Genomic DNA, 10,796 nt, shown 5'->3' with positions numbered 1-10,796 from the left:
CAAAAACCTTCTAGAAGCGGCGGTTTGTAGAGGTTATTCACTGATGCAACAGTTATCAGACGTTCGCCCATAAACCCTAATAACTGACGAAGTGAACATGCAATCGTTTTCTTCTCCTGTATCACCCACGATACATACTTTTCAAAAAATTACTATTTCTTTCATTTCCTATAAATGCAAATCAGTTACCAACTACTAGAATTTTCTACAAAATACCTTCACAATCGTTCCAAATTTCTCTCCTAATGGAAGCACGGCAGCCGTCCAACGGTGATATGAAACACAATCATGAAGGTAAATAACGATTTCGTTGTTTAACTATGTCATTTTAAAGTCGTTGGTGATTCTCATCCTAACATATAAAACGGTCGGTGATTGAATGTGATCTCGAAGCATCGTAATTGAAACCTAACATGTCACAGCTTAAATTGTCACAAAACTCACACGCACTTCTGTGTGAAATAGATATGATCGATAACCTCAGCGAATCGAACCAAATTGGTGCATCAACATCCTTGAAGAAATTTCTGATTTGTATCCTTATTTTATCTGATCCCTTGTATGATCAACTTCATCTACAGGTTTTACAATTGGGGAATTAGAGATGAGCCACGAGGAGGTGATACTGCTACTTGAGTCATTTTTAACAACAATTTAGGTATTATAGGTATTATTATATATAATTTATTAAGACTGCCACATATAAAATAATTATTTGTAACTTTAAAATGTATTTATTGATCTATTGTTTATTTTGATGTACTTCATTACTTGCTTATGGCATCATTATAATAAAAGTTGAGTGTGTCGACCTGTTGATGTAGGCTTCCAATTTAGAAGTTGGGTTGACAAAGAATTCACAATTTATGTTTAAGTGTATCAATGACGTGGTACCGAATACACAGTCACACATATGTAGATATATCTCAACAACGCCGTACTATCGGCCTCCTTCCACAATTAGGAACAAATCGGCCTAGCCACTTCGTGGAACTTGAGGAAATATCATCGGTGACACAAAATGCTACTAATGGGTAAACTAAGGAATCATCTTTCATCCATTGGTTAGTTTCAAAGAAACTCCTTTTTAACACTTTTTTGTTTAATTTCCATGTATGATTGGATATATATTATTTGTTGCATGTTAGGTTTGATTATGTCAGTACAAGAATAGTACAAGAATGCTAAGCATTTCTGACCCTAACAAGAATTATACTACTCTCAATGGGGTGGAGCATTGAAGAATACGGATCAAAGATATATGCTGCACATGCCATCCAGATTGAGAAAGTGAACACATGGTTTTGTACATAACAAATACACTCATGAGCTCCATTATCTTATATGGTAACAAATTAATCTTGTACTTTCACTGGCGAAGCTTAGTTAGCCCCCCCGGTTTTTTTGCGTAGTAGTGTAAATTTACCCGTTTTCGTCCGAAAATTTTTATATGTAGTGTAAATTTAGCCGTTTTCAGCCGAAAATTTGAGCTCGGCCCCCTCCGTTTATGAAATTATGTATACATTTTGAGTTTGCCCCCCTGGTGTCTTAGTTCAAGCTTTGCCACTGTGTACTTTGTTTGTTTGTTTGTTTAACCCGTAAACTGAAGTTTCATTAGCGGTCGATTTTAAACCAGGTCGTTTTTTGCATTCTCTTTTAAATCTTGGACTCACACTAACCAAATGCATCAAGTATGTGGTAGTTGATAAAGCTCACAAGTATATGTATATGATGGAAGGATGAAGCCATGAAAAAGGTTCAAGCTGGCCAAAAAGTGTTTTGGTGTAGAAACATTTGGAATGGAATTTATATGTACAACATATTGAGTAAGATAGGCAATGCAAATTGAATACACAAGACCATGAGAAGTAAGGTGTCAACTGATAATAATTGGACAGAAAATCAACGACCATGTTTTATTGTTATTCAAGGGTTGAAGATCGGCAAAGCATAGAAACGCAAAAGATCATATTGAAGGATGTCCTATTTCAAATAAGCAAATTACGTCAAAGATGAAAGTCAAAGATTGAAAACTGGATCAGGAGGGAGTTATCGAAAGTCAACTGTTTGATTATACATTTTTACCATGACTAAAACTTGTAAAGTTTAAGATCATGCAAGATTGAAATTTACCAAAACTAGGATGGAACTAGATATGTGCATGCCAATAGAACTAGATTCTAAAACACGTCCAAATTAATGTTGCACAAGAAATTTTAAAGTTTTGGAAACAAACATTTATAAAAATTATGTCATTAAAATTTCCCATCGAACGGGTATAAAACTAGTTGTTATAAGTCTAAAACGGATTACTCATTATTCGAAAAAACAGGGACAATTAAGAGACACATTTCCGTAACCCTTCCTTCCTCCCGTGGCAATAATAATAATAATAGTTAGGGGGTGTTTGTGATTCCTTATTTTCATCAACTTATATCTTATAAACTTTTTGAAAAGTTAATAAGGTAATAAGGTGTTTGACAAACCATAAGGCCTTAGGGGTTTTAACTTATGGGCAAGGCAAAATAAAGGGGTTTTGTAAAGTTAGGAATCTCTAACCCTTCTATCTCTCAAAACCCATTACACTTCTTTTAAAAAGAGTGTCAATTTTAGTCATTTTGGTTTTCTGCAACACATAATTTAATCCAAATATTTATTTTAAAATTTCTTTTAAAAAATTTATAAATTAATAAGGACTTTTTTCAATTAAATAAGGAATCCCAAAATCAAACCGTCGCCTCCACAATCAACCAACCTCCGTTCACCCAACAACTACCGCAAACGCCGTGTTCCTCCGCCAGGATCACAACAACAATGACTCAAAATAATTAAGCTGGTGAAAATGCCGGCATGTGTCCTATTTCACCTAATTATTGTTCCCCACCGATTTTCATCTAATTTACATGGCTTTTTCAAGGTACCTAACGTCGCTTATTATTAATTCGTCATTATGTTTGCTCGCACTTTGCAAATTGCTTCCTGTGCAAATGATTAGCCAGCTCATTTTCAATCCTAAGTCATCACCAGCATGAATAACGAGATAATAGTCGTATACTGATCGGCTGATTGTTTGGTGTTGCAATAGTCTATTGCCTTGTCTCGTTTATTAGGCGTTATTTGAGCACATATTATGTTCGTGCATTAGTTACTTGATATGCATTTTCAAACCTGTACATCCCGCCTAGGGTTGTATATAAACCAAAACCGAACAAGGCCTTGCTTAAATAAACAACAACAACAACAACAGCCATACTCAGTGAAATCCCACAAATGGCAATGCTATAAGCAGGGTCTGCGGATGATGGCATGTGGGCAAACCATACCTCTATCCCGAATAATAGAAAGGTTGCTTCCAGAGAGACCCTTAGCTCCAAATCGTTTTGCTTAAATCTATATGATAATATTAGAAAACTCATTAAAAAGTATTGAAATCTTTAACAAACAGTTATAAACAAACAAACAAACATATACAGGCGTAAACGAACAAGTTATTGAGCGTTCAGGAACACAATTGAACGGACATGACCTCTGTCCGTGTTCGTTCATTTAGTTAATCGAACGAAAGTCCTTGTTCGTGTTCGTTCATTTATTAAACGAACGAACTTCCCACCAAACTGTTCATGACAATTCGCCAATGGTTCAGTTCGTTTACAGCCATAATCCTGCCTGTTTAAAGTATGGTATCTGTATTATTTTAACTATCTCACATGTCTGGCATGCTAACAGAGGTGATATATCATTCTATGCAGGTTATTGGCTCTTGCCAATGTTAAAAGGGCAGCACATTCCCTTCCAATCAATAAGACCTCTTTCTTTGAAGTAAACAATCGTGGATCCCAATTGGCAGTTAGGTTTTCTCGCTCCTATCATAAACTATATTCACAATATAGCATTCATGGAAAAGGCTTCACTTGTCATGCATTCCATCAAGCAAACAGAACCTTATGGAGTTATAAACATTTTCAAAGATTATATTTCGTATCAGCAAGTACTAAAGTTTCACACCATGCTCAAATTGCATGGAGAATAGTTTCACAGATTTGTACGCATAACTGGCCATCACAATCAATGAACAGGATCGCTTGTGCAGTTAGCTTTGCTTTGAGTAGATCACAGCTGATCGGTCCTGGTATATTAGCTTTTGTGTTAGGTGAGCTGGCGTGCACACAAAGATCATGGGCTGAAGCTGATGGGTTTTCTTATAAAACCGATCTTTACACACACGCACAAGACGGACGCGTTTACTTAACTTCGTTTATATTCTCTCTTGTGGAAGTTTTAATATTATGTGTTAGAGCAGTATACTTAGCTTTTTTATTTGCACCATCTATTACTATGACTCCATTTGCTGACTCGTATGGTGTCGAGTTTCGTAAGAAATGGTTACGGTGTGTTCATTACACTTTAGAAAAGGCAGGGCCCGCATTTATCAAATGGGACCAGTGGGCTGCTTCAAGGCCCGATCTTTTTCCTAACGATCTATGCACCGAGCTTGCAGACCTTCAAACAAAAGCACCAGCACATAGCTATGCTTACACAAAGAAAACTATAGAAAAAGCATTCGGTCGTTTATTACCCGAAATATTTGAAAATTTTGAGGAAGAACCGGTAGCTTCTGGAAGCATAGCACAAGTTCATCGAGCAACTTTAAGGTTTCGTCATCCTGATCAACGTATCAAGCCGATTCTTGTTGCAGTTAAGGTTAGACATCCGGGAGTTAGTGAAGCGATTAGACGGGATTTTATTTTATTAAATTTGTTCGCGAAAGTGTCGGCATTTATTCCTACTTTGAAATGGGCATACAACAATTTGCTGTTTTTATGATGTCTGAAGTTGATCTTTCCCGAGAGGCGGCTCATTTGAGTCGGTTTATATATAATTTTAGACGATGGTAAGACGTGTCATTCCCGAGGCCTTTGTATCCACTTGTACATCCTGCTATTTTAGTGGAAACTTTTGAACATGGTGAAAGTATTTTGCATTATGTTGATGAGCTTGAAGGACACGTAGGCATTAAATCTGGGCTTGCTCATATTGGGACTCATGCACTTTTAAAAATGCTTTTGGTATGTATTTATATATTCTTGTTCTCTTTTCTGCCTTATTTTTATATAGGGTATTAAGGAGCCAAATGATATTTCTTTCCAGATATAACTAGTAACATTTTTTTATTATAAGTTCTGAAGGGCACTTGCACCAAAATGTAACATTCTCTCACATTTTTTTCCATTGTCTGCGACTTAATTTACTGCTTACCATCATATGTAAAACACACTTATATTTCCATGTTATTGTATTTAACATTGTCATATAATAAGTGGTGCTCGAGCCGGGGGTCTCACCGGAAGCAGCCTCTCTATTCCTATGGGGTAAAGTCGTAGAGGTAAGGGCGTAAGGCTGTCTACATCTTACCTTCCTCAGACCCTACCATAGCTTTGCTATTGGCGGGATTTACTGAATAATACTAAATCTTGATGGATTATGGTTTTACACGACTTTATCTTGTAAACTGATTTTTAAAGTTCGATTTCATATCTTTTGTTTACGAAGTATTTGAATTTCTCTTTTTTTTCTTCTCTTTTTTTTATTTGTTTGAATCTATTTTTAATTACCAAAGCGATACGTTTTGATATTTCAAATGGACCCGCTACAACTTAGTATGGTTCTCTTTATTTACTAGTTTATATAAAGATATGTTTTTTATCTTGTATAGATGTTTATAGTTTCTTGAAGTGTGCAATCTTAAAGAAAGTGATTTGTGACAGGATGTTGAGAAATCATTTAAGTTATGGAGTTCTGCAGAAGGTGATACCTTAAATCCCGCAGACTGTAGCAACAGTTGCTTGAGCAAGTCAGGCGTCATAGAGTTAATATTGATGACAATGTGTGCACTGTAATTGTAACTACTTTGGTTTTGGAGGTAATTTCTTACATCTATGAACGATTTTTCTCGAATATTTTTTTTCTTTTTTAGTGTTAATGGTTTGGCTCAGCTGGTTATTTTAAGGCTTTGGCCCCAACCGCTAACTACGGTTTCAGAAACTACAAACCAAACCGGTCGGGTTGGGTGGGTTGATCAAACCGCCCAGCTTAACGGTTTGAAACTGATTTTTTAAGTTAGTTTCTTTCAAAGTCATTAGTTTGGAGTAAAAAGTTGAAAAAGATAAAAAAATATTTTAAGAGTATAATACATATTTTTCTAAATATGAAAAACAAAAATAAAAAAATTAAACGTAAATTCCAAATCATCCATCGAACAATATAAATTTTAAACCGGCCAATTTGCTTTGGTTTGATCGGTTTCAACGGTTTATGAACAACTTCTTCACTTACCAATGTTGATTTTTCGGTTGACCAAGTTTTTGAAATTTTCTTGGCTTTTCTTGATTTTGGTGCAGGGTTGGCAGAGGAAGTTGGACCTTGAGTATGATGTGATGCATACATTGCAAGATCTTTTATTTAAAACAGATTTGGTGGAGGATTTATTCTATATAATTGAACGACTCATGGTTCCATAACAAAAGGTTACATAACCATTCCTCCCCTAAAAATGTTATTTTTAAAATGTGTTTTTTTCAGGAATAAGAAAGAAAAAAAGAGTTCTAGCACTACATGATTTTATTGTATTGTAACCAACAATAAAACACCAGCACCCTCGAGATCAGAAGGGACGTTTTTTTTTCTTTTCATTCTGATCGCTTTTTGTATAACTCGAAATGTGTTTATCCTAGTCAATTTTGATTTTGATCTTGATCTTCCCTTGTGTGGCGTAAAGAACTAAAGAAGATTGAAAAGGTATCAGAAAAGAAGTAAAAACGTAACTGAGTGCAGAATTGACGAAACATCAAACATTCGTTTGATGGGATTTCATCAACGCTGCACTCAATGATGTTTTAATTTCTCTGAGAGTTCGGCCCGCCAGACTTGACCCGATTGATTTTTGGCTCTTCTAGTTAATGGGATTATGCTTATATAGTTTATATGTAATTGTTGGTGACCAATAAGAATAGTAGTTGATTTATGTAGTACGCATCAAGCGTTGTACTTCATGTGTTAGCTTACATGGGCTTTTGCTACTTGTACTTGTTCCTCCACCTCGTACTTATTGTACTCATCTTTTGTACTACAAATAATCAAATAATATATATATTTCTCGTCAGTTAATTTATATAAAATAATACATTATTAGCATTATTTGTATATTTTTTTGAATTTTAGAAAAATATATATTTTTTATACTACTGATTCTACTTTTCGAATAGTTTCTTACTTTTCTACAAAGAAAATGTGTATGATTCAGTTCAGTTTTAAAAGGCAAAACCCGATGCTGATAGAACATAGGGTAGTAACTACATATAGTGAATTTGCAATGCTTTTTTTAGCAGAAGTATAATAGGTGTCTTGCATGTAATACAACTACTTATGATGTGTGTACATCTAAGATTTTTTCATAAAGATGCCAACAAATTTGGTAATATAAAGGTAAATACGCATATTCATATATAAATACGATGATTCGACATAAAAGTTTTAAATTTGAGTAATTTAAACTTGGGTTTGGATGTATATAGGTATTTTTGCATGCAACAATATCAAAGAAACAAGCTGGCATCCGATAAATTTGGAACGATACAGAGAAGATTAGCATGGCCCCTGTGCAAGGATGACACGCACAAATCGAAGAGACATTAAGTATCACCTTTGTTTGGAATTGGTCAGGCAGGTATATAACGTTAAACTTGGGTGTGTTAATCAACATATTGCTTATAGTATATTGAGTAGTAGAATCTATTTGGACTTATTTTACAAAATTGCAAACTAGTTGGGTTGAAAATATAGATGGGACAAGTCTTGGAGGGGTGAGGTAGAATTTGTTTTATTTGTTTATTACCTTGAAATCTTACATTGGTAAATGTTTTACTCAGGTACCTTTATTTCAACATATGGACAATTTGGTCCTCGAGAATATATGTGATCGTGTGAAGTCCCTCATTTTTACTAAGGGAGAAACTGTAAGTCCACATAAACCCAAACACAAACTACGTTGTAAAAAAATTTGAAAATAATCAATATAGCCAATTTGGTTAAGATAATTAACAAAATAAACATGACCTTTAACTTTCTGAACAATCAAAGCGTGACATGTGTCATTTTGGCACACTAGATTGGGTCACTTTGGCATAGTAGATTTTCATCTGGCGTGGCGCAGCTTATTTTCAATAGGAGCCATTTCTTGATTTTAAAGAAAGCTTAACGATATTTGAGTAAATAAAAAGGTCAAATCACTTTGTCAAAGTCAATGGTGAATTACAATTTCCCCTAAATTATGCTTGAAGAGCATTATATATCATGTATCAAAAAGTTGTGTTTTGGAGAAATATGTCAACATGCCAGCCCACTTGACATATTTACAATCTAATTATAAAAACCATTGAACATGTTATAAATATCAACCAAAACCTGATTGTTTTCGTGTTGTGTAATTGGCGTAGATAGCAAGAGGAGACCCAGTACAAAGAATGCTCTTCATTGTAAGAGGCCATCTCCAAAGCAGCCAAGTACTCCGAGACGGAGTAAACAGTTGTTGCATGTTAGGCCCTGGAAACTTCAGCGGCGACGAGCTCTTATCATGGTGCCTTCGGACACCCTAGAGAGACTACCACCATCATCATCAACACTCGTCACCCTAGAGACAACTGAGGCTTTCGGGCTAAAAGCCGATGACGTTAAATACGTGACACAACATTTTAGATACACATTTGTGAATGAAAAAGTTAAGAAAAGTGCACGATATTATTCTCCAGGGTGGCGGACTTGGGCTGCAGTTGCGATCCAATTGGCCTGGAGGCAGTATCGTCACCGTCTCACTTTGACATCATTGTCGTTCATCAGACCAAGACGACCTTTATCTAGGTGCTCTTCGCTTGGGGAAGATCGGTTAAGACTCTATGCGGCTTTGTTGACTTCACCTAAGCCGAATCATGATGACTTTGACTTTTGAGATCGTATATTCATGGGATGCTTGTAGTCGTGTGTGAAATAAATAGAAGGAACTATATTTACAAATGAAATATGTTCATTTGTTTAAAACTCTTCCCATTATTTCATGAACTCAATTTAGTACATTTGATTTTAACAGTTGTGCTATAGTTTAGGATTTTGTTGTCTGGTCGACTGGTTTTCGCATAATTTCTCGACCTCACTTGTTGAACAGGCTAAGAAGGTTTGGTTTAGGTCAGATTTTTTAGCACATAACAGTATCCTTCTTATTTTTGTTCCACTTTGTAGAATAACTTGACCCAGTAAGATAAAACCAATATGTTTTTACTAGGCCAATTCCAAACCTTAAATCGAGCAGTAAAACTTGAATTTTCAAACCGTAAACCAAACCATGAAACATGTAACCCGGCATAGCCAACTAATTTGGCTAGGTCGTTCGTTAGGGCTGGTTTCAATGGCTTTTAAGCATTCTAATAACATATTTTGTGTTGAATTAATCTTGGTTTTGGATTCTGATGAAGGTCCATAAGATAAGTTCAAGGTTGAGTCCACCGTGCCACACCATTTGTCAATGAGCAACCAAGCTTTCCTTTCAGCTTCACCATTCATCTTAACTCGAATTTGGTCAGAAAGAATCACATGGGCTAAATGTTGGACGAATGAATAAGATGTATGTCTGTGCATGGAAATGCGTATGAATAGAAGGACCCATGGGTCAGACTTATCCTATAAAACAACAACCATTCAAGGTCTCATAAGTCATAAGGTAAGCCCAATTGGCACATACCCTTTTTTGTATTATTGTTTGTTTTTATCCTAACATCGGGGGATAATCTTTTCTTATTTTTAATTTGGGAATTAAAAATACCCTCAAATGTTTTATTTTGTTATGATCATTATATTCTTCGAATTTGATTTGGATAAAGAACGGGCCAAATTTTTGTAAGTTTTTTGAAGTAGTATCTATTGAGAACGGAAAATCATGTAACTAGTTATCACCATATTCGTAAATCTACTAATTTTTGTATGGTTTTATATACGTGAAACTACTTTTATGTATCGTCTTTTCGTCGCTTATCATTAATAAAATTAATAAAATGTTTGTTTTGTTAATAAAGTTGGATTAATACACAAAATTGGCTTGTATATTTCGCTAATTTTTATGTATTTTGTTGATATTTATGCATTAACTTTAGACGGATTTAAAACTAGTTTCATAACTCATAAGCATTCATAGACCAATAGATCAATATGAAACTGTGCATCTTTATATATGACTATGATCCATGCATATTGAAGCTTGGATCACAATCGTAGATAAATACACCGACTCATATGTTTCAAGGAAATGAGAATCATTAGGCATTGCATAACATATATTTATGCTTTAAGTTAAGTTTGCTATAAACATGGCTATGACTTTATTTGAGTTTTTAAACGGGCGGTACGAACATTTTGTTAAATGTTTTTGAAGGCCAAACATTCTTATAGTAGGTTCATAGCATTTACAGGGTGTTCTAAATGCATCATATCGTCGACATCATAAACATAAAATGTTGAAAGTGTACAAATTGTGTTAAATGCTAGTTTACAATGAGTTGGTAGCCAATTTTAATGGTGGATTTAGCAACACTTTATCAAAACAAATAAAAACATTTCTTGATTATGTTCGAGCTTTTTTCATTTCTTATATCACATTGGACCCATCTTCGAATTTAACATGATGGTAGTGTTTAGTATGCAATAATTGCATACTGAATGAAATCGACCATTGTAAGGGAATGAAAAAAATATAA

The 10,796-nt window shown here is 34.8% G+C and overlaps 1 non-coding gene and 1 pseudogene across 1 annotated transcript; both read left to right on the top strand.

The window, feature by feature from the left end:
- The first annotated feature begins 2,848 nt into the window (after nucleotides 1–2,848).
- On the top strand, nucleotides 2,849–6,518 carry LOC143603630 (uncharacterized; annotated as a pseudogene).
- A 1,086-nt stretch (nucleotides 6,519–7,604) lies between these two features.
- LOC143603632 (U6 spliceosomal RNA) lies at nucleotides 7,605–7,705 on the top strand. Its single transcript, XR_013148100.1, has one exon. It is a non-coding gene; the product is annotated as a U6 spliceosomal RNA (small nuclear RNA).
- Nucleotides 7,706–10,796: the final 3,091 nt, after the last annotated feature.

Source organism: Bidens hawaiensis, unplaced genomic scaffold, assembly GCF_021521415.1.
Source record: "Bidens hawaiensis isolate Kalapana, Puna unplaced genomic scaffold, B.hawaiensis_p1.1 tig00062313_1, whole genome shotgun sequence".
Lineage (NCBI taxonomy): Eukaryota > Viridiplantae > Streptophyta > Magnoliopsida > Asterales > Asteraceae > Bidens > Bidens hawaiensis.
This window is presented reverse-complemented; position numbering and strand designations above follow the sequence as displayed.